This window comes from Ooceraea biroi, chromosome 12 (assembly GCF_003672135.1).
Source record: "Ooceraea biroi isolate clonal line C1 chromosome 12, Obir_v5.4, whole genome shotgun sequence".
Lineage (NCBI taxonomy): Eukaryota > Metazoa > Arthropoda > Insecta > Hymenoptera > Formicidae > Ooceraea > Ooceraea biroi.
The window spans coordinates 5,935,879-5,960,603 of NC_039517.1; the positions used below are offsets into that span (position 1 = coordinate 5,935,879).

The 24,725-nt window shown below is 42.4% G+C and overlaps 1 protein-coding gene and 1 long non-coding RNA gene across 6 annotated transcripts in view; one reads left to right on the forward strand and one right to left on the reverse strand.

The window, feature by feature from the left end:
* Positions 1-24,725, reverse strand: part of LOC105277738 (bifunctional heparan sulfate N-deacetylase/N-sulfotransferase) — a 225,192-nt gene that overhangs the window by 133,161 nt on the left and 67,306 nt on the right. Inside the window, exon 2 of one of the 2 annotated variants that reach the window (XM_011336330.2) lies at positions 7,085-7,145. The exons of the other annotated variant lie outside the window; for it this stretch is intronic. The gene's annotated coding sequence lies outside the window, so the exon portion shown is untranslated. The remainder of the gene's footprint in view (positions 1-7,084; positions 7,146-24,725) is intronic. 2 annotated transcript variants of the gene reach the window in all.
* The window catches only part of LOC105277739, an 86,082-nt gene that overhangs the window by 35,352 nt on the left and 26,005 nt on the right, over positions 1-24,725 (forward strand). For all 4 annotated transcript variants that reach the window (XR_893669.3, XR_893668.2, XR_893671.3 and 1 more), the window contains exon 2: positions 17,871-18,017. This is a non-coding gene — a long non-coding RNA (uncharacterized LOC105277739). The remainder of the gene's footprint in view (positions 1-17,870; positions 18,018-24,725) is intronic.

Genomic DNA, 24,725 nt, shown 5'->3' on the forward strand with positions numbered 1-24,725 from the left:
CAACGATCAAATATGTCAGAGAATGGTACACTTTCCCATTAAATGAGGTAAAATACGCCTATCTTTACGAACAAATTGTAATGTCTCAAATGTAACATGTGAAAATATAATACATAAAGAATGAATATAGTTGTATACGTTGCGTTATTATAGTTGTATGCGATGCATTCGACATGTACAGGTACTCGATAAAAGCGAAAATAACATTTTTGCTTTTACCACCTCTTACTATACTTTGTTTCTGCTTCGCTGCTACATGTCAGTCTATAAATTTTCTATGCTACGGAATCGCTCCGCTTCGAGCATACAGAAATCTCAGACGTTTCATCACATTTCACGTATCGTTACTGTGAGCCAATCGACCGCGAGTCGTCGTTTACGCGATTTGCAATTCTTCCACTGCTATATTTTATTGTATATACGTTATGAAAAGCGAAAATATCGAGTGAGCAATTGAGTTATTGAAAGGTTCACGCACATATTCTTGCGCTTGAAAATTTTTTGATAAATACAACGCTACACATAAATAAATTAGCTACACAGTAGTGTCCAATTGATAGCACACATGATGTAAGTATGATTACAAATCAAAATCACAAAACAAGATTACACAGATTGAATAATAAAGGCAGGTAGTCAGGAAATAAGGAAGAATTTGTAAAGTTGATATCGACTGATATCGAGAGACTGAAAATATCAAGAAATCATTGAATTAAATCGCATCTCGCGAATGCCGAATGTAGCAAACGTACGTTGGCTTGGATTCTTTCGAATTGGGTCGGAAGAAGACGAGCGAAGCGCGGAGATGCGGTTCGCGTGATTTAAGCTTACAGGTAAATACCGAATAACCGGCTGCGCGTTCGCGAATAGGAAATGGCTTGCCGCTGCTCGTGTGATTCATGTAGAATATTCTCCGATAGCGAAACGCGATGGTCCGATATTCTCTCGTTACTGCAGAAAAGTAAACAGGATAGAAAATGAGCCGACTATCGACTACCGCGCGGGCGGGCAATCTCGGCAGCGACAGGTCGAATGCACGAGAAAGAATTTATCTTGGAACTCATTCCTACGGGCGATCACCCGATCCGGATTGAGCTTTACTATCGCCAAATTGCTTCGGGCACGAAGAACGTTCGAAGTCGTATATTATCCCCGAGTTCTCGAGAACGCGCAGCTTTCAAAAAAATCCGCGAGAAAAGATTTTACGAGATCGTCATTTCTCTTTTTTCTACACGCAAGTAATGAATGTATTATATGATATATCAATTATATTAATATATATACATTTGCTTGCAAAAGTTGCACCGCACTTGAGCTTGTTTAATTTTGTTATTGTTTGTATTATTATCAACATGCCGTTATTATTCCGCCAATTATACAAACGTGTTATTCTTTAATAATGCACAGCGGAAATTTATTACAATTCTGTATAAACATGTGGAAACCTGTCACAAGTGAAAATGCAAGATTGTCTTTCAGCGCACAATCGATATCAGAGACGATGATAGAACACTGACGTGACATGACGTAATAGATAAATAGATTTATCATAAGATATTATGTAATATTTTTACGACGATGCGCGCACGAGATTACAAGTTGTAGAGAATAACTTTTAATTATGCATATATGTAATAGCTCAGATGCGCTAAGGTCGCGAGTCATTTATTATACGCGATATATTAATGAATCGTTACTCGTCTCAGTCAACCTGTATATCGGGATCAAATCTGATGCATGAGTAATTAAACGCGATACAACTGCGACGGAATTTGTGCGGCGCAGTCGGGCAAGTTGCGGAATATTTATGAAAAATATTCAAGAGCGGCAAGAGCAAAATGAATAATTCTTGCGAGTGAAGAGAGGCAGTCGCGCGGGCATCAGCATTTCTTGCTCCCTCCGGTAGCAAAGTTAGCGTCGAATGTCTCGGTGGTCGCATGGTTAACGCGCGCGCGCGCACATCTACGAATGTACATGTATTTCAATACATTAAATCGCGCTCCCCAAAGCGAAACGCAATATTATTCTTCGTAATCCATAATCATATTCGCCTGCAATTTTATCTATTTTTGTTTCCTTTTATCCTAACGATTTACTGTTTGTATTTCTTTAGATACATAGTATCGTGGCATCGTGCAGCGAAATAGCGTCCCGCGTGTGATAAATACACGATTTAATTAATTAATGCAACATTTCAACATATCGCCCTGACGTCTGATAGAAATCGGATACCAAATCCAGCGTTTTAATATTAATTTCAGTACTTTGAAAGAGAGAAGAGCGATATAGATATAATACTTGAGGTTTACGATCGTTACGGTTTTACGGTGAACCGTTCTGCACTTGAACGTGCAACATTCGCATTTTTCTCTTGACAAGTTGCGACATAACTGCAATTACCTACCACCTGCGGTTCCGTAATTCCGATGCAGACGTCATGTTATTTTCTCTTCTTTTTTTTAGAAGGAAACTCACAGATCGAGCATTGTGCGGATAATATCACTGATTTGCATCTTACGTATATCTACGTACAGATTTTTTTCGATAGGTTTGCGGCAAAGACAACTAATGTCAGATTGTACGATGGCGGCACAAACAATCACAGCCTAACGTTAACGTGTATCACATCGGCCGCGAAACATTAAACGCATAATCAGCACTTGTTGCTTACGCAATTGGCGTAGGTAATTTCGTTAACGAACAACTGGATCGCTACTATGTAATAATTACTCATTATTATCGTTTCGTTATCACAAGTTACATGTTAAGAAATAAATAAATGAAAGACAAAATGACAAAAGAACGGAATGCAAGTAGAAAAGACGTCCCGCCGGTAACGGGATCTCTCAAGCTAGGATGATACGACAATTAATTGCCGCGCACACATGTCATTGTCATTCTTTCGCGAGCAGAACAAAGGAGTAAGTAATAGAGAGAATCCATTGTAGGCTACAAAAAGGAATAAAGAGAGAGAGAGAGAGAGAGAGAGAGAGAGAGAGAGGGAGAGGGAGAAGAGAAATTGATACCATTTATAGCGCGGATAAAAGGTAGATCGGTGTCTGATCGTTCACGTGGTACACAATGTACGTAGATATATTAGGTCGAGACCCCAAACTCGCGCACCCTCGCTATCTCTCACTGGACATTACGTAGAACTCCATCAGTAGGGATTACTCCTCCCGTCAGTAGGCCGGATTAAAAATTACGCCTGGATTACGGCACGCGAGAGGATTTTTGTCATATCTGCTAATGAATCGACGACCCACATTTTAGAATTACCGCAACTCGCGCGCGTCGAGGGAGCAAAAATCCGAACGCGGTGCGGCGCATTCGCACGAGTTGCCGACTTCATTTTTATTCTATATTTTCCACGCTCGGTATTTCGGAAAGCATTTTTCTGCTTACATTCCTGCCGGAAATGATACTGGTAATCCGATTATGCGGGTTTCACATTAACATACGAAATTGCGTGCAAGTCGCATGTGTTGTGCACGCGCACATTTTTCTTACGTGAAGCGATTATCCTTCTTTTATATTTTCGCTGCTCTTTCTATTGTCTCGCAAATAGTGTAACACTTGATGTGAATATTATTTGATAAATTATAAAACGTCGAGGGTTTTCTTCCGTTTTTCTTTCTTTCACGTAATTTGCGCAATTTGGTTAATGCTGAATCATTAAAATAAGAACTAAGTAAAAAGGAGATTTCGTTAAAAAGGAGATATTAAGCTTTCGAGAGGAAGGGAAAAGAACTATCTTTATCGGTTAATAGTAATGTAACACTAGTATATGTATATGTACGCAAATACAGCATGTGTATAAAACTGTTTGATGTCTATTTTATTTGATGATGGCTTTTTCCGCAATACATCTGAATAGGACTTAAAAAAATCACTCATCTCTCATTTCGCTGATTGTTACCTCTGGCTGCTTTCGCCTGATGAACTTGATCTTTGATATCGATAATTCAGAGAAAATTCCTCTCTTCCTCCCTCCTCCCCCCTCTCTCTCATTTCTCTATCTACGATGAAGTCAGCTGTTGCTGCACTATCAATAAACAGTTTTCTTTTTCACAAGACAAACGGATTTATGTGGTACAAGAATATATACGCCACGAGCTTTAAACGTACAGATTTCCTCTTTACACTGCAAGGCCATCGAGATGCCACAGAATTATGATACGGAATATACAGGGTGTTAATTTTCCACCGTCCACTAAGTACAGAATGCGAGGAATGTATCGTAATACGGTGTTTAATAGAGTGCAAACTTCGACACAAGAATATGCATTTTAAAATAATCAAGAATTGATCTGATATATCGAACTCTTGTCGACTTTTCGGTCTGTCGGTTTTCGTCAGGAATCAAAAGTCGGGAAATAGTTATTGCCTCTAAACGATGAAATTGCACATGATACTTGATTTCTCTTGAATGTATAACGCGATCGTAGGAACAAACGGTGACATTTAATTGCACTTTCCCCTCATCTCGTTCAGTAGTGCTGCTTTACCACCAGACAGACGCTGGCCGACTTTTACGAGCGCTTTCTATTACGTTTAAAAGGGTCGTTCGCTGTGCGCTACTTTGTTCATTTTAATCGTGCTGTTACGAGACGGTGGTAGCCCGCGTGTCGATGGAACGATGTGCATACGCGCATCGCAAAAATTTCACATACGCACACATGCACACACATATACAAAGTGATATAAAGTGTTCACACCCGATCGTATACGATGTCACATCGTGTTCAGAATATATTCACACATGGATTAATTAAATATGTTAGTCCAGTAAATATTTAATTACCGTCACACAATCAAAAAAGTCCCATGTATTTGATTCAACTTGATCGTACTTAATTTTTGCACGAGGAATATGCGCGCGCGAGGAACGTTTATTTTCGATACGGTAGAAATATAAATTTGACGTAAAAGAACTAAATAATTTAGATTAAGATATGCTTAATGATAAGGATGATCGTATCATATCGAAAATCGGCAATTTGTTTCATTCGCAGTGACAGTAGTAATTGCGATATGAGAATTACGATACAAGTAATTTACCGCACATATTTAGTGTCACATGACGGTGATTCGAAAATACCAGTTTTATCCTCCGCGGAACAGTCGTGTAAATGCGCTAACGTTCGAAATCAAATAAGAACTAAACGGACATCCAAAACGAATACAGACACAACGCGGATAACGTCTAGATCGTCCGTACTCTCGAAGCTCGCCGACCTGGAAGTCCGGAGCTTTCAAGCCTTCCGAGCATTCCTCCCCTGGTCCCGGTGGCCCTCTGAGCTTCTCGAGGCGAGTACCGAGGAGAAAAAAAGGTACAAAAGATACCATCGACCTATGTCCAGCGTGTGCAGGACGATATAGGAGTGCGACGCGCAACAGCGCGCCAGGAACTGAAAAACTATTTCCTCACCGGCGGATGGATGGACGAACAGACATTTCTGCCTTTTGGCCGTGTTCCCGGCGCGCTTTCACGGTTATTGTTCCCTACCTCCCTTACTGACTTGTTATTATAGTTCTTACCATCGCCTGGCTCCTCACGCTCCTTCGTCCAAGTATGTTCCTGCACACGCTACAAATTCTGCCCATGCACAGAGCCCATCATCCCTCGTCACCCACCCGCGGTGCAGCAGCAGCAGCAGCAGCAGTAGCAGCAACCTGCCCCGCGGCTGGTGGTTCCGCTTTTAATCTAGCCCGAGAAAAATCACCGTGGTATTCTGCGCGTCCACCCGCGACAGACCTCCTTTCTTTCGTTCCGCCACTGCTGCTTCCTACACCCCGAATCTCCTTCTCATCTTGCAAATCCTTGCTCTTTACACTGTTCCTCCAACTTTTCGCTGCCAACTCTATCCGTCTAGACAACTCCGGCCTGAATTAAATAATTAATTGTTTAAATAAAATGAAAGAACGCCAGGCAAGCAAATTCAAGATACAATGCTCGTGCAAAGTAACGATGGCGAAAGACTCCAAGAAAACCTCGTGATAATACGATGCCGAAATGGAAAAGTCTTTGTTGTCGTTAACGGTTAAATTAATTTCTCGTTATTCTGTTATTCTCAACTTTGCAGAGTTGTAAGAACGCTAATCACGCACGGTATGTATTTTTACATTTTGTTCTTGCTTTTTGGTGAAGAAAATATAATGTAATGCTCCGATTAAACCCATTTTGAAGCGAGAAATGAAATTAAAATTAATTTCGTTATCGCCCCAAGTTTACGCTAAATTGTCGAGTGAATCTAAAGGAAACAGCACGCATTTGTCGTAGAATAAATTTTTAACAAGATACGGTGGATTTTATCAAGTTCCCTCTATCTCATAATGCGATATAAGATGCGCAAAGGATGCACGCGCGATATTAGGATTCCGGTGATGTACGCAGAGAAATACGCCGACGTTGGACCAAGAATTTATAGCGATGTTGATCCTCATCGCTGGCTGCGCGCGCGTGCCGCGATAATCGATAGCCGTGCAAGAGCGCGCGTATGTACCGTCATTTTTATACTTTGCCGCATTTGCATTTTGCGAAAAACTTGCGCAGTTTACGGCAAAATTGGCCCATTCATTAATCTTCTTACGAATAAGAGATGGCGCTGTTCCCGCGGGATCAGACAAGGCCAACGACCGTTGAAAACCGAAGCATCGCACGGCCATCGTGCGATTTTGCACGACGTGAGATCTTTTCGCGGTAAACAATCATTTTACAATAATCTGATTTACAGGTATACGTATTCGCGACAAATGGTACCGCCACATTTTCACCATAACGTCGGAGTCGCTGCGCGGTTTGCGGTAGGAATTTACAGTTTTATTCATGTCGCATACGTTGTTCGTCGAATATCACGAGCATGGTGAGTCAAATGTTTCTGCAATGACAATGAATATCGTCACACATGTCTTTTCCGTCATGTAGCAATGAACCTTCTTTATACTTGCGGACTTTATAGCCGTGAGGAAACTGGGAATCTGGATTAAGCAGCTGTCAGGTTGAATTTACGGCGATAATATCACAGAAAAATTGCATTTCATTCACCAACAGGAGAGAGGGGAAATGAAGCTTTTTCATTACCTTTTATCGATCGCCAAGATACATCTACCTTTCTTCCCAAGATAGATCCATGACACCCGACCTTAAACAATTTTCAATTCATTATGAAATACTTATCCTAGCCGAGAGAGAATATAGAGAGACAACGTATGTGCGTGTTTCCGCGTATAATATATAAGCTCTCTCCGCATAATTTTACATTCTTCATTTTCTACGTAAATTGGACACCTGACAAAATTGTATGATCAAGCGATCGGCTGTCTGTAAATTTGAGCTTAACTTGAGTTTCTCTGATGAGAAGGACGACGAAAAATTTTGAAATGCGAGAAAATACAAAATACAAGCAGTCTCTGAAAAAAAATTCAAATCAGGAGCACCAACTGCCACAAATGTGTTACAACCACGCTGGGCTGAATGTTCCTAGGCAAAAGTATAACACGTTGCCCGTGCGTAATAATAATAATAATAGTAATAATAAAAAACTTGGCCTTATGCCGTAGTGTCTCTCGAGATGCACCTATCGTTGGCCTGTAATTGGCGCAAGCGTGTCGTAAAGTGGCATTTTTCAGGGTCTACACTGTCAAAGTATAGGCGAGAATAGGCAGGCAGCACCGAAGCAGCGGTGTGCGGGTACACGACGTCGTTACTTAGTCGAGAAGATGCGCGGTACGATAGGGAAATTACCATAATGCGATTAGACCAAGTCGGGCGAATGTGCATACAATCAAGAGTCGGAGAAGATCGAACGGCAGGAAAGAGAGACAGAGAAGATGGAAAGAAAGAGAGTTTGAGCATGAACGTAGTGGTAGAGCGGAGGAAGAGCGAAAAGGAGGACGAAGGCGTAATAAACTATCCTATGGCTGACGTAAAGAGCGGCCGTAAAATGCACCAAGTGCCGTGCTCGTAACGGCATACGAGTTTACTCTCTATCCTATCTTCTTTCTCTTTCTCTCTCCCTCTTTACCTTTTCTCTCTCTCTGCAGATAGCTTCGATCTCGGAGTAAAGTACTCCCTCGATTGTAGGATTCCGCTGAATTAAAAGTGGCCGCCGATAACGGACAAATGCATAGCAAAGACTCTTTGTGAGTCCAAGTAATTTAGAGCCCAAGGCACGTTTACGCTTAAGCGCTTAACTGCGGAATCGATAACAATTTCGAACGTAGTGACAGATTGCGACTTTTTGGGAAGCACCTTTCGGCTCTTATCGATACGTAAAATACGAATTGTTTATGCGTCGAATGGTTGGCTTTTAATAATTGCGTTATTAAACCCATGTTTGATGTTACAGATGTTTTTGCGTTTATTCTTCATCGCGTGAGCGCTGCAAGTTTATCCCGCGCTTTATAGACCGCCAATAATATAAACCATGCGTTTAAATAGAATCAATTTGAAATGTATTTCTAGTCACGTAGCGCAAAAGCGTTTATCGCGATTTGTAAAAAATATTTTATAATTAATATCGACAGAGTATAGTTTTTGCACTGCGATACCGTAATTAATTTTTCTCTGTGCCATCACTGAACTCAACAAAAGTGGACTTGTATAGAAATCCACATATATTAGTCATATTAGTTACAAACACTCGCACATACATACACATACTCGCGCATACACGTGCGATTCTCATAAGATATGCGTAAAGTAATTGATTTTTGTGCGTTATTTATTTGCACTTTCAAACATTTGTTTCTGTTTCGGAAAAACGAAAGAAGAGAAGGAGGAATAAAACGAGATAGCCAAGAGATCTCAAGGGTCGAATATACATCCCCTTCTAATTGCCGTGGCGTAATTAGCTCGGTATCCAAGTACCGTGCAGTAATTTATCAGAGTTGTTATTAAGTCTCAACCAAACCGTTGCGAAGAAAAATCATCCAGAATTATATCGCTGCGATCTTTCTTATCTGAGCATCGATTTAAAAAACGTGCCATCATAAATTTCCCTTACCGCAAGAATTTTAAATTCCGCTTATATTTTCCACGTAAGCGTCATTTTACCCGGATATTCGGGATTACCCACTTTATCACGTTTTATCACGAACCAAAAAAATGTATGCTTTGGTGTAGAAGGCACTTTGTAAATGGAGAAAAAGTTTTGAAATTTGAATGCATTATTTCCTAAAAAAGCTACGATTGATAAAAAGAACAATGGATATTTAATTTTTTTCCCTTTCATTACGAATAATTTCGTACCAAAATTGGTCGATCAGAGGTGTACATTGAGAGGATGGCACGATTTTGAGATGTTAAAAGCTCTGCAACGATGCAGGCATAAAATAAAATTAAGCGAATACCAAAAGCAGCAATAGAACGGAAATATATATAATACATATATGCGTGTGTGTATGTGTCGTGGACAGGAGGTGAATAAAAGAGAATAGTGCGATGGATGTTGCCTCCGGGAACGACGATACGTGCACCATCATCTTCGTCTCTATTTATGACTACCATCCGGTTGATTCGGGAAATAAAGTCACGCGATATCGAGAGTCTGCCGGCAGTCTAAGGCGAAAAATGATATCCTTTTAAGATATGTCACGTCGCTAACATTTATCGATACGATACTGATAAATATTTTGCATTTAACGCATTAATACTTCAAGGGATATGATCCACGTACGTTATTCGAAAAAGACATTTATTCAAACCCAGCTCGGTGAATGCCATCATAAAACTCTGACACACATGTCGTTGTCGATTAGAATATATATATATATATATATATATATATATATATATATATATATAAGCGCAAACCCGACGTGTCGCGTATTTTGCGTTGCATCAGTGCGCTGTGGCGCTTATACTTCTCTTCGATTCCTTCGATTCCTCAGAGTCGTCTGATTTGCCTTTCATCGAGAACGTCGAGCGCCACGCAAAACTCGTCGATAGGCGTGCATAAAGATTGAACTTTTGTCCTCATCATAAGTAGGACGACGCATTCTCAGACATGAATTTATTCACAGCTTACTCCAGAAAGAAAGAGAGAGAAAGAGGGGAAGAGAGGGGAATAGAACGAACGAGAAAGCAAGCACATCGATGACTCTCGGGGAGATAGTCGGCGACTTATCTATTTCTACTGTCGTTCGAGTTCTTATTCGCGCCTCCCGCGGGTATCTGGAAGATGCAGCGTATAAAAGAGATCCGAGGCCAGTAACAGCGAGCCATGTACGAAGAAGAGTAATGGCGGGTTGTCACAATACACGTAAGCCGTTACTTTAACAGAGATGGGACACTCGCGAGTAAAGAATTCAGTATCTTATCCGTTCCGATTTAGAGCTCCTTGAACGCTTAGCGAGCGACAAATCATTCAGTTGCACGAAACACAATTTGCTTTATAAAAAGAGAATTTTTAGCGCTCGTATTAACGACTCGTCAAATCTGTCTCTTTGGAACTTGTAACACCGCGTTTCCGATTGATATTCGTCGAATGTATATTCGCTCGTTATTAGAAGCCGTTTAAACGCCGCACGATATACATAACGTCACTTGAAATTCGATATGCTGTGCGAGAAAATAAAAGAAGAAAGGAAAAAAGTCAGATCGCTGGCAAACGGATCGTGCCGTTGCATTTTACGTCTAAGCGTATCTTGCACACACCCATCCAGGTTTAAATACTTTGCATAAATACGCTTGTTATAATCGTGGCTGGACACAATTGCAATGGGAACATTAAAAGATAACGATAGTGAACACGTTGACATAGGTTTCGTGCAAACTTGACTTATGTATGCACATCATACGGTTGGGAAACACTATGAAATTAAATTACTGACAATGAGAAATCGGTAATATAAAATATTATGCAAAAAAAGTTGCAAACCCCTACTGAAGTTTCCGTGATTATATTTAATTCTCTCGCATGGATATAGTTATTGTTCGGTTACGAATCTCATTTATTGTTCCTGATATCCGATAATTAGATACCATCGAGGATAATAATTGTGGAAACCATCTAATTACACGTTTAACATATTGTAAGGCTTCTAACAGCGTGTAAATGTGAGAGAAATGTTTGCTTATTTATTTATTGTACGGATACCGTGCAAAATTGTGCTTTCGAAAATTGTCACGCTAGGAAAATGAACTTTACGTCTCGGATGCATTCGCTTGGATTCACGCAGTATTTTATTCAAGTTAATTTTCTAGCCCGGCAGAAGTCGTTCGACTTCTCTTCCGGAACAAACGTAATAAAACGTGAAACCGTTGAATGCGAAATACTCTCTCGCTCTGTCGCTCTTCCTCCCTCATTTCTTCTCGCGGCCCAGTAACGGCACACCGCGGAGAATCATCCCTCTTTTCTTGCGACGTCCCTTCATTCGTGCACTCTTGACTGACAACCCTCATTACGAGTCACGATATCACGATAAGGCTGCCGGATGTCCCATCGCGATGAGGCCATGTTGAGCTCTTCGCGTTGCTCTTGCCATTTACGGTGACCATCGGATGATAAATGGAAGGTGTAATGAAGCAAATCATCTGGTACTGACAGGTGGACCGCTGTACGAAGAAAGAATGACGAGAGGCAGATATGGTGAAACGCTGAATTTAAAAACCGTTTTAGTTTTGGCGCTCGTTATTGGGGATACAAAGGGTGCTCTCGTAGCTGCGAGAGCTCGTCTGCGAGCGCGGCAGCGGAACGACAGCGGGACGGCAGGTTGACAATATGATGACTAGATTCAGCCGTTATTCTATGAATAATCTGCGAGAAATTATGGAAAGAGGTTGATCGACATTGACAAATAACCGTACGCCGCACAAAAGGTGTCACGAAAATAATTGCAGTTTAATATTAACCCTCACGCGTCCAAATAATTTGCACGAGGTATCACATGCTGAAACGTTAATTCGACGCAACGATTCGCGCGTAACACTGAGGATATTGAATACTTATTTCCCCGAGCAGGCGTTGTAACTCTTTAACTCATCCAATCAAGATTCACCCAGAGAAATAAAGTCTTAACGAACCGCGATATAGTGTCGCGAAACATAACTGACAGGATGATCGGTTGACCATCGATCGACGAAAGCTCACCGATGAATAAATTATCGGCTAGAGTACTAGAGCTAATCCCATACTCGAATTTCTGTCGATATAATTAATCGGATTTGGTAGCTCCAACGCGCGATGAAATTGCGACTGTACGAAATCGGAGAATATTTAACGAATAGTGTTTCGTCACGGCCTCGCGTTCGACCGAATATTGATTAATGAACCCGTGCGCGGCATAACTGAGCCGCCTCTAAAGAGAGTCTATGTATAGTGTAAATAGAATAAGTAACGAAGCAATTAGCAAACGTAAGGAGCGGAAAATGATGTGGGAAGCGTCATGAAAATGCACGAATAACGATAGGCACGAGAAAGAATAACGCTAGCGCCTATCCAGGAATTTTTTTATTGTACGTTTCTTTCTCGAATGCATCGCTGACGAGCATCGTTGGAAGATGCGTCGTTCTCATTCTGTTCTCGTTGGCTCGTCGTTACTGCCTCGTTTTTCCACGTTCACTTTTGTTCTGTAATGCATCGCTGCGAATTGCTTCAATTAACTTTCCCTTTCCAAGAAAGACTCTTTATCGAGACTCTTTATTGTTTGTAGCGAGAGAAACAGCGATCGATTACGTATCCTTCGGCCACTGGCCGATAAAAAAGTGACTTCCGCAATAAATTCTTAATTAATATTATTATGACTCATCAGAATCAGTGGGAAATATTTATTTCGATTTTTATGATATTTTTCTGTTCGGAATGATACGAAGATATATAGATCGATCGTAGCGTGCAGAACGTCACGCGGACACTAATGCCGCACGTCACAAATAATCAATGACTCGATAACACAAAATGATCCGGTGAAATTAAACGTTATATTAAATTAATAAATGAAACCAACGTTTTTACGACGCGCACGTGCATCGCAGTCGCGATACGTCGGGCGATTAATATCTACGACAGCCAGTCGTGCGCCGATATTGAATTTCCGATGCTTACGTGTAATTTACAAGTGACGCTGTTACAGAAAACACGGAATATACGAATTCTCGTGCGCCATGAATATTAATGTCGCGACAGATTATTAGAAACAACGCGTCCGATATGTACGTCCGGCAGCGTAACGTAGCAATTTCAGGACAATTATTCTCCCGTAGCGTTGATATTACGTTTTCATTCGATTTAAGCTGATTTAATTTTACGCCAATGCATAAAATTATAATTACACTGTTACGATTGCTCTCGTTCCAGTTATATATTTTCGTATCCATGCCATGTCAAAACGATTTAGCCGATTTTTTAATTAGTGAAAAATGTGTATTCACATCACGGATGTATCCAATCTGCGGTATCATTTTATCGTATGACTTGGACACCAGTTTGTTAATGCTGTCATCGATGGTCATGTCGATGGTACGTCAAGTCTACGCACAAAGAGGCCCACGATAAACCGTGCGATACCTGCATCGAATTTCAATCATTCGATAGGAGTACAAAGGAAATACATCGATAAATCACCAAGAATTCAGGAGGAGGAAAGAGGACTTGTCGTAATCGGATAACGCTTCCCATAACTCTCGTCGGCGTCTTTTGTTTTCGGCGAAAGTACGAAACTTTCCATCAATTTCGCATCCTTATATGCGACGCCCCCGTATACCAACGACGACGACGACGACGTCTGCACGCGTATTGTATACCGACGCCGCGCTTTCCCCGTCTCCCCTCGCCGCTCTTCACGGACGACTCTTCGTCCGATCTTCCCTCGTCGTTTCCACCCCTTCGAGGCATCTCTCTTTTCCGGAGCTGCTGCCAAGTTCGACCCGTCGTGCCCGCCACAACAATGCACCGAAAGTTCCATGAACTTCTGGTTCGTATACCAGCCGCGCGTTCTGTCCTCCCCGGTACCATGCGACAGTCGGCCATCTTTCAACCCGTTCGCCCCGTGAAGCGTGTTCCGATGGTTGCCAGAGTACCGGCGAGACGGATAGAGAGACGATAGGGCATCACGGGAAACTCCGTCCAACTGAATTCTCCGAATGTGACATCGTATATCGAGAATTTCGTGACGCGCATCTCTCTTAAATCTCGTGAATTTTTAACAGTTGGGAAGATTCTTGGAAAAAAACCACAGATGCTAAATATTTTCTTGCAACAGTGGTAACGCTTCTGACATATTCGCGATAGAGCAGTCGTCTTGTTTGACCCATTACGCGAACGATATTTGGCGCTCGATCGATTAATCATGACGAAAAAAGGAAACAAGGGAAACAAGGTAATTCGACTTGGACCGATTTGTCGAGACAGGAGACAGCGCTTCTCTCTTGCGTCTTTTCCGTGGTCGGTGTAGTAGACAAAAAATTACGTTTGGTGGCGCGACGGTTCTAACGAGATCTCGAATTACGAGTCGCGGTTAATCCGTTGCGAAAGAGGGACAGTTCTTTCCGTTAGTCTCGTGCTCGTTGCCACGCTTCTCACGAACTCGCCCGGCACACTGCCGCTTCCTCTTCCTGTGACCCTCTTTTGATACTCTCGCGCTTATATGTGACTAGATTACCATCTTGGGTGCCTTAAAGCTCCGAGGATTTTCGTCGCGGATTCAATCTCTCCCCGCGCGCGCCCACCCTCTGAGAAACGAACGCGAACCAAGAGGATCCTCCGTCGGATTCTCGATCTCCTCGAGTAGCGTATAGCGGCGATCTTGCTCTCCTGCTTCTCTGTTCGCCAGCCTGCGTTCGATCGCGAATACGATACAATTTCGACAGTGAGAAAGCGCCGCAGAACCGAGAGGCGAATGGAGCTGGAAATTCCACCTGACGCAGCATTGATCGCGAGCAGAGGATCGCGTGCAGTGACACGTGGGAAATCGCAGCAATCGATTTCGTATATTCCTATGTCGGGGTAGTGATCACTCACGAATTCCTGGAGTCATTCTTTAAGCGCGCGCTTTCGCGGCATATGTGATCTTGGCATCTTCGTCGCAACTCATCGTTGCAACTTTATCTCATAAGTAATCGAGTTATCAGTCGGCACGATGCACGCTGATAATAATAACGATATGCGTTTATGCGCTGGGGATTAAAACCGGCAAGAGAATAACATTCCCACGTAACGGAAATATTTAATCGTGATAATGATGCAGATGATTTCACTGATTAATTTTAGCTTCATCCTTGCACTGTCAAATGTTTACACATCGTTAATTACGACGATACGTACATGTAAGTATCGTAATAGTAAATATTTGTTTTAATTGAATGTCTCTTGTATAACTGTTTTAATTTGTTGGATATCTGGAAATAAATTAATAGATAAACATTCTTGCATCGCATCTTCCTACAAATCTATTAAAATTCGTCTCTTTCTAATTAAGCTATCTTTTTCCTTTGAAATTGGATAGTGCAAGAAGATCCGGAGGTGCGAGAGATTACATGGAAAGATAGTGCCGATAGGATCGAAAACTATCGTCTTCCAAGCGCTTTATGCACTCTCGTGCTTTATTTGCGTGTTACACGGTCGTGGGTCGTGGCCACGCGCATCGACAAGATTGGATTTTATTTGACGAATTGTCCGAGAGAAATTCGACGGTCCACGGAAGCAGATAGGGTAATCTCCGTGACATCCTGAAAATCAGGGTAGTCACTCCCAATATATTCCTCCAGCACACGGTGATCACTCACACATTCCTGAGATCCTTTTCTCGCATGTGGGTCATGCGGCTCGCTGAATTCCGCCAGCCCATTGCCAGAATTTCCTCGGTGTAGAATACGGAGTAATCGAGTCGCGCGGCAGCATGGGATGCGAAATGATAATAGAAATTGATATCGGGTCTATCGACGAGTCCACGAGGGGGTCTACGCAGGGGAGGAAGAGAAATCGATATTCCATACAGCGAAAGAGCCATTCGTTTCGACAAATTTCAGCGCGCGATGCGTCCGCGGTGCATCGAACGCGATGAAAGATTGAACGTATAGCTTTCTCTGTACAGATTCCCTGCGAGTGATATTAGCTATAAATTTTATCAACGATAACGTTGCTCTCATTTAAAATGCATGCGCACTGGGAAAGTTGTATAATTAAATTCCAGATGTACGATATCCTTTCGACAGGGAGACAGACAGACGAGAGAGAGAGAGAGACTAAGAGAGCAAAAGAACTTTAAAATTGCTTCCTTATCAAACGTAGCAACGTTGTCGGCCATAGTTTTCCAAAGAAAGATTTCTTGGGCAAGAATTCGCGTGCAAACGAAAATTTAGCTTATTTGTTCGTGCGCAGCGTGCCAGAGTGCTCGCGAAATCTCCGTATACGTTCTTGACGATTAGTCGTTTCGCCGAGGCGAACAAGTGGCTGTATTCGTATTTCCGTGCGTATCGTCGCGTCTGGCAGGGTGGAAATTTCCTCGCAGTTGGAACGTTAAACCGGTGTACACAAGCGGTGGCCAAGTGGGCCGGGAATTTAAGGTCGAATAAACTTGCCAGACCCGTCGGATACTGAAACCACGTTCTCTAAAAGGTCGGAATCGTGTCTCTTGTGGCGCGGAGCACAATTTTTGGTTCCGTTTGTGCGGATGCACGGACGCTCGGCGCCGCTCGCGAATAATTTTGCGAAAATCGTTGCCGATTTTCACCGCCACGCCTTTGCCTCGCCAAATTCACCACGACGCGCCATTTTCACGACTTTTGCACCTTGCCTCGCCAAATGCGCCCGATTCCGCATGCAAAACCGCAAATATCGATATCATGAATTTTCAGTTTTTTGACCCCAAACTGAAGATTATTACGACTCCGACCCGAATCCAGCAAGGAGATTCTATGTGTCGTCCCAATCGAAATAACACGTTTTCAAATCATGTAAAATCTGTTGAACCGATCAATGGTCGTCGATGTGATCCGTAAAACAATTAAAGAAAAGAAGTACCTCCGTTAAAAATACGAGTTTTGACGATTGACGATTTTTCTGTTTGGTTCTGTTTGGTTGGTTGTGTTTAATGTAGAATCGCTTTGTCACGTGGTTCAATCTTCATTGAAAAGTACGACAAGCACTGTGATGCTGCGTGACAGCCGCCTGCAGAGATAATTACGCTCTCAACAGGCGTGATTTGAACGTTAAGCGAAATGCACGATATGGATCGCCTGATTTATTTCACAAGTGGCAATACGAAGCGCAACGCGACGTGCCATTGTATCGCGTTTTCAAACGAAGAAACTTGCCCGGCGCTGGTGGTTCGATGTAACAGTGCGCGTGAGAAGAACATCGTTTGGAGAACGCGTTGACGCAAGAAAGCCGAAGCACAAAGGAAAATGAATAATAGTCGGGGTGGAGCAGAGCATGTAGGACGTCCGTATCGAACGATAACAGTGCGCCAGTAAGAGGAGCTTATCGTTTTGAAAGTAATACAGCGCGCGCTGAATATTGAGAGGAATTTGAATCTCATTTGAATACATCAGCATGATTGGTAAATTATTTTCCCTCGTGTGTAAAGTTTATATATATGCGTGGTGTGTAGCAAACAGCGTCAGCATCATCTTGTATCAGCCCTCGGTTAACACTGAGAGGCGCTTAACATCGAAATCGAGTGTCGCAGCGTTATGTGAGAGCGCTCCTATGTTACCGATTTTGCGAACGAGGGTGTGAACGAGAAGATATCTCGCCAAAAACCGTTTACGGCGAATTGAGTTACCGTGTTGCACACAAGGAATGGTTTTACGCCGCCAACGAAAGACGGCGGCGTTTGTTAAGATTTCACAAGAATAATTATGCATTCGTGATACATGCAATCATTTTCATCGAGAATCGTGAGTTTACTTGTTCAATCTATTCCAGGGATGGTGACGTTGAAGTTGCATGAGGAGTCGATATCATCTCACGGGATCATTTAGCGAGATTTGATGAGGATGCTGGAGGAAAGACGGAGGAGACATCAACGCACGTACCCCTTCATCCATCCGCGCGCGCGTACACATCGAGCACGTAAGTTTAATATCTTCGTGTAGCAAAGCGCACTAACGCGTCGCGAGATGCTGGCGGCAATAGCGACGAAGATGGGGGGGGGGGGGCGAGGAAAACCAGATTATTGCTTCAATATTGCACCGATGTCAGGCATCGTAGTTACGTCTACGTATCCGCCCCAATGCTACCCTGCGACGACGACGATCTTCCTGTCCACGACCGTCGGCGACGATGGCGGAGCGCCGTCCTAATGCCGCGTCTAACACGTGCACACATGCCGGCGGGGTAGTTGCACGTGCGCACTCTCGGCGATGTCGTGCCGTTATTAAGCTATCTCTTACCAGTTATATCTCCGTAAGCTCCACCATCCTTCCGTTCAATTGCCCCTGGCCTGGCATGCGAATTCGGAAGTGCTCTTTACGATTGAGAGGTTTGAACGGATCGGTTACTGAAGCATCATCGTTCAGTATCGCGCTAACGGCATATCAAAATTGGAAAATAATTAGAATCATTGAGCATTTATAAATTTTTCATCATCTATACAATATATTTTATCCAAATTAATATAGCGAAAGCTGTTTTGGCGATTTAATAGCAACAACTTGAGGACCAAATACTATCACGTAATGTGTGTGTGTGTGTGTGTGTGTGTGTGACATAACGTACAATGTTATGTACGCCACTTAAGAAAATGGATTTCGTCGTAACGAATCTATGTTATCATTAGAGGGGCAAATAACGGCCTAATTCACAAACAAACATAATGCATCGGCCGTGTAGGAGCTACAGTCGCACAGATAAAGCTTCAACTCCATGAAAGCAGCTTTACTCTTGAAATATTGTCTACGAAGAGAAACAAGAGAGCTTCGCATACCGAAAGAATTACGTATGCATGTCTCGTGAATTTCTGGATCACAACAGAATTCCTTTATTCAAAAAACAAATACAGCGCCGTATGTCTGTGCCGTGAAACAAACAATAGCACGTCTGCGAAATTGGAATGCATCTACAATGTTAACATCTGCGACGGAAAGTTGGAGAACGTTTTTAATCTTCCTATAAATAAGAATACAAGCGGATTCAATTAATAGTCGTAAAGATTACTTCAATCTGCATGAACATCCGCGCAATGCAGTAAGAATGAAAATTCCACGCAAAACAGAACATTTTTTGAAACATCTCTATTTACAAAATGTGAAATATACACTCACATTGAATTTAATGAAATTGAAAATTTGTTTCGGAAAACAGTTTCGATATTTGTACACATTAATTATAAACTTTACAACTAATAATGCATTAAAAGAGTCATTTCATCCGTATATCTCTCTTTTAGTTACTTTTTCACTTGAAGAAATCCGATTAGAAGGAGAGATAGAGATTAGAGTGCAATTAATGATTACCAAGTGAATTGCGAAGAGAAAGACACACTTCACATCTAATATCCTTGAGATCGTTAGACTGATTGTCGTTAATTGAAAACGGGTCGCTACGTTCGTTTATTTGAAAAACATGCCACAACATAGTTTGAAGAAACGAATTACAAAACAGACGGTAAATTTCAAGACTCGTCTTACACGATAGATGGATAAAGAGAAGAAATGCCCAACATGCACCGCTAGTAATTACAACAGCTACAACGGAATCGTTTGTTTGCACATTGTTGCCACAAAGCATTGCTACTACAGCGAAATGTTCCACCGAGAGCGTGCACACGAGTACATCCTTCTGTTCCCTTCCGCTGTATACAGGCGCTCGTGCGGACTCAAACGCATTGTGAACCCTCTCGATCCAGCTCGTCGATGCATCTACGCGCACAGCGAACGCGAGCGCGGCTCGTATGTCGACAAACGTTGCATCTTTCAATCTCACCAACGTCGGAACCAATGCCTGCTGCGTTGCACGCGTATGCTTTTCGATAGCGACAAATGAAGCGAGCGAAACGGAAAGCTGATCGATTCGCAAGTAGCTGTATACGCGTTGTGCCTGCATCATTATACGTGGACGTGATGTGACGGATGCGCATACCGTCGACCGACCAGGTGTACTCTTGTTATCATGCTTGATTGGATAAGATGCATTCAAAATACAGTTGTGCAATACTATCAACGCTTGAAAATACTTAAAATTTTAATCAATTTCCTATACGTTACGATACTTGTTAAAAAATATATCTAATGGAACACTCGATACTAGATGCATCTGCTGAACGCGCGTTTGATTTCACATACGATACAAAAAAAAGTTCAGGCATAATATTTGCATCAACATTGATGCTCTAAAAAGTCATGGGTCGATAAATGTTAAACTCGATGTTAAACATTTGTTGCGAATGGAATATGAAATGCATACGTGACAGTAAAATTTGTGACTTTACAAACAATAATGTAAATTTTTAATATATATTTGTGTCGACTATTAGGTTATACTGATTAAAATAACACGCGATATGGAAATCAAGAATACATTTTTAAGCAGAGTTACAACATATATGTATATGCATGCATATATTTGTTTACAACATAAGACCTTGCATAGTTTTAGTCGTAATATTGATGAAGCGGATACATCTGTTGAGTAAATTGGCTATTGACGCTGATATTAATTCCGCCGCAGAGTCCGTATTGCGGTTCCATTGTCGCTAATAACGTCGCTTCCAACCAGTCACTCGTTATTTTTCTGTCAAATGCGAATTCCAACAAGGCATATTAATTATCGAAGATGCTACCACAGGCAAAGCAATTTTACCCCCGGCACGAGCTGGACTGCCAGAAACGGCGGAGAGTACGTATTGGCTGCGGACTATATCGGCCGCACGTCGAATATCCCCGATATCATCCAATATTTCATAATGGATATCCAATATTTACGATAGTGGACAGACGCCTGCGGATGTGCGATGCAAAAAGCGATGGAAGCGATGGGCAGAGAGAGAGAGAAGCTGAGGGTGAAACGCGGTGCTATCGGAAGCAAAAGAGATGGGGCAGATGAGCAACTAGAAGAGCGAGAAAGGTCCGAGCCGTTCTCCAGTGAATTTCCGATCACGCTGTGGAGAGTGCTCGCCTTCGGCGTAACCGAAATCCGCGGTAATTATAGCACGAATGTTCGACATGATCGGAATTACACACATCGCGCTTCCGATTTTCAAACTACACACGTTCCGTTCGATATGTACATGGCTGAAACGCACACAGTTGCATAATCATAAATATTTGATACGTTCGACCAGTTAGTGACCAGACGGAGATAGAATAAGTGGATGACTAAATATTCCAATATATACACGCACGAATACACGTCCAATAAGCATACGCGCATAAACTGCCGGTGGAGCGGACGTACCGGTATTACCGCGTGCACATTCCAGTAAAATTATCAACGCAATCGTGTTCCAGAATGGCTCAAACGTTGGCCTAAAAGTACCCGTCGTATCAAAATCCTGTTGAATAATTCGGTAATTAATGTGATGATTAAATGCATGTCGGATAGAGGAATAACGAGAGGAGGACAGAGGAAAGTATTGGCGTTACGCGCGGAAATTATCCTATCCTTTGAACAACGCGATATCACACACGGCTGTGAAAGCTGCAAGTGAATAAAGCGGACGTATCATTATCTAATAGAATAAAATTACACCAGTGTGCACGTTATTCACGTGGCTTCGCATACAGCTGCAAATACGTATGATGACATACGGATATAAAAAGGACATGCATAAATGACAACTGCGTAATGTCTGCGAATAAAAATTGAATAAAAAAGAGAAGAGAAAAGGATATTTTTTCTACATGAAATAAAAGAAATGCATCACAAATGCGCGCACATTTCGACCCCGACAGACAGCTACTGATGCAAAATATGAAAATTGCAAAAATAATCATCATAGATTTCGAAAATTTTTATACATTATCCTCGTTACAAGGACATGGCAAATCGTGCAATTCAAGTTGACGCACTTTGTCAGCTGGAACTTGTTTGAAAACGACTTTTCTATAATCCCAAGAGAATGCACTCCGAGAGGAATGGTATTGTACGCAAACCTCCGCATAGAATTCGAGACGAATGAAGGGCAGAGAGCGCCCCTTTCTCTAGTATCTTGCACAAGCAGGTTCGCGTAACCTCAAGTAAGGTCTGGTGCAAACTCTTCCCTCCTCCTCCTTCACGAAATTACGAAATTCTACTTCGCAACCAGGGGCAGCACGTTGTGGAAGAGGTATTTAATATCAACAACTATGCCTCGTTTCGCGGCTCATTACAGAATGTGCCAGAGATCAATCTCATGTTAATTTACGTCTTTAAAATTTCGAATTTGCGTGATCTCGTACGTGAAACAAGATTGTTTATAAATGTTGCATTTAGTGATACATTGGAGTCACTCGCTAACAATTTCAGCCTAAGTATCTATATTGCATTTCCATACTAATTAACTAGCTTGTATATTTCGATAGCTATTTGATCATGCTCTCAATACGTAACAATGAAATCGCATTAGAATCAATGTAACAATGTAGCGAATAGATCGCATTGCACGAGATGCTAATTAATGACAGGAATACACAGAACGAGGCAAGAGAGTCTGCAACAATATCTGCGTTGTAAACGTTCGATGTTTATGTTATCTGTATCGCTAGAACTATCAACGTGCAATACTAGATGCGCCGCTGCTGCGGATTCGAGTTTACGCTGGGATAGACTTTGGATCAGCACTAGAGTGTATTACACGAAGCTGTTGGTGAGCGTATATCGAGCGAGATAACTCTGCCGCGTTTTAATCCAACCGATTAAATTACATCATTGATCAGCATCGTTGATCAATGTTAACGTAACTAAGGTAACTACCAGCAATCTGTTCTCAATCTTTTCTCGTTTCAGCTTCACAGCTTAAAGGTGTTAAGCTTTTATTTGGTTCGCATAAAAGACTATCTACTTTTGAAATTGTCTATTTGGGAAAAACGTGCGTGATTCTCGTACATTAATTTCTCTGGCAACCGTAATCGTGATTCGCGACAGTGATCATTCAATGGAATTTTTCTTTCGAGACATTGACCTCCGTGACGATAACGAACCGATTAATAACGCGAGGGGGTCGGCACAGGTTCGATTAAACGGAAGAGATTTGGAAACGAAGTCTGGGAAACAGAAGACAAAATTCCTGCGAAAGCCCGTGTCCTTTAAAAACGCCGACGATCCTCGAACATTTGTTAAGCGCGTCGGTGGCGGACGCTTTAAAAACCATGCCATTTGTAACGCTACCACGAAGAAAGTGTCTTCGGGTAGGAAAGCGAGCGTCCTATAAGAAAGACATTTGAGACGTCTCGCGATTAATCCGAAAGGCCCACGTGGGACGGCAAGGAAGAACAATGAAGTAGATCTCTCGCTGCCTTTCATTTTTTTCTTTCATTTCTCTTTGAGAATCTTTTATATCCTTCCCTCGGTGCAGTCTCGGTTCGTCGATAATACCGATACACACGTAAATAATCGGCAATGTTGATAATGCAGTGAAATACCAGATAAATACGTGTGACGTAAAAATATTAGAAAGCCACCGATATAAGTGGCTCATTGATACATCGAATGAGGAACCTTGTCGTCGTTCCTGTTATCGAAATACTAGCGCAAAGGCCCTGTGATTCAAATTACGTCCTGGCAATCACAACGAGGCCGCGGGCGGGAATTTTCGACTTCGCGGCTGGGCAATTATCGGAAACGGTTTTCGCAACTTCCCGAGCAGTAACCCTAGATTCATTTCCTGTCCTCACCTACTCTGAAATCGGCGGTACTCCCCCCCCCCCTCCTCCCTCTCTATCCCCATTATCCATAGGAGGCCGTGCGCATCACGACCAGGAAAGTTTCCCGCGAATGGTGGATGGTGGGAACAATGTTACCGGATGCAGATGAGTCTCATTTCCCACCTACTCTCAGATCGTCGTCTCCCGACCGCCCACGTGGTGACCGATCGCTCCGACTGCCATCTGATCGGTGCTCGACAACCCTCTCACTCTCTATCTACCTTTTTCTTTCTTGTTCCCTGATCCTCATCCTCATTCATCCCGCTCGGCATGCTCCTTGTCGTCATCTCGCTCCCCGTCGCTTTTCTCTCTATTTGCCCCCTTCGTGGCTCCTTGTACCTACCAGCACATTACGGGGTCTTTATTGTCCTGCGATGTTAGAGGGTACGACAGGATTGACCATGGTTTATCGGTCGACGTTCGATCGGTCGGACGAAACGAGGAAAGGCGTTTCCGCGCAACGCCAAACGCTCGGTGGTGCCTTTGTTACGAGCAGCAGCTTCGTCGCGCGGCAACTTGATATTCGTTGCGCGATCGTCGGCGCGTGGCTACTCTCGACTGCACTCGACCACTTAAACGAAGTTATTGTGGCCCGTCTTTATGGAACAACTCAAAGACTCTTGAAATGTCGTTTTCTTTTTTTTCTCTTCTCTTATTGACCGTTAAAAGGAACTCTTCAAGCTCCGAGCTTTGTGAAACGAGGTAAAAAACCAGTAGCGCGCGTGCCTCTCGTAAATGTATTTATAAAAGCGACTTGTGCGCGATATCGCGATATTAACATCGAAATCGTTGGTTCGTTAAAACTCGTAAAATGCAGAAAGTTATAAATTTGCGCTCACGTGCAAAGTAATGTGATCCAGCAGAATTTTGCCGTAACTAATTCCAACGGCTCGCCCGACGTGCAATCCCGCGGAACATTACCATTTATAAGTTTGCACAT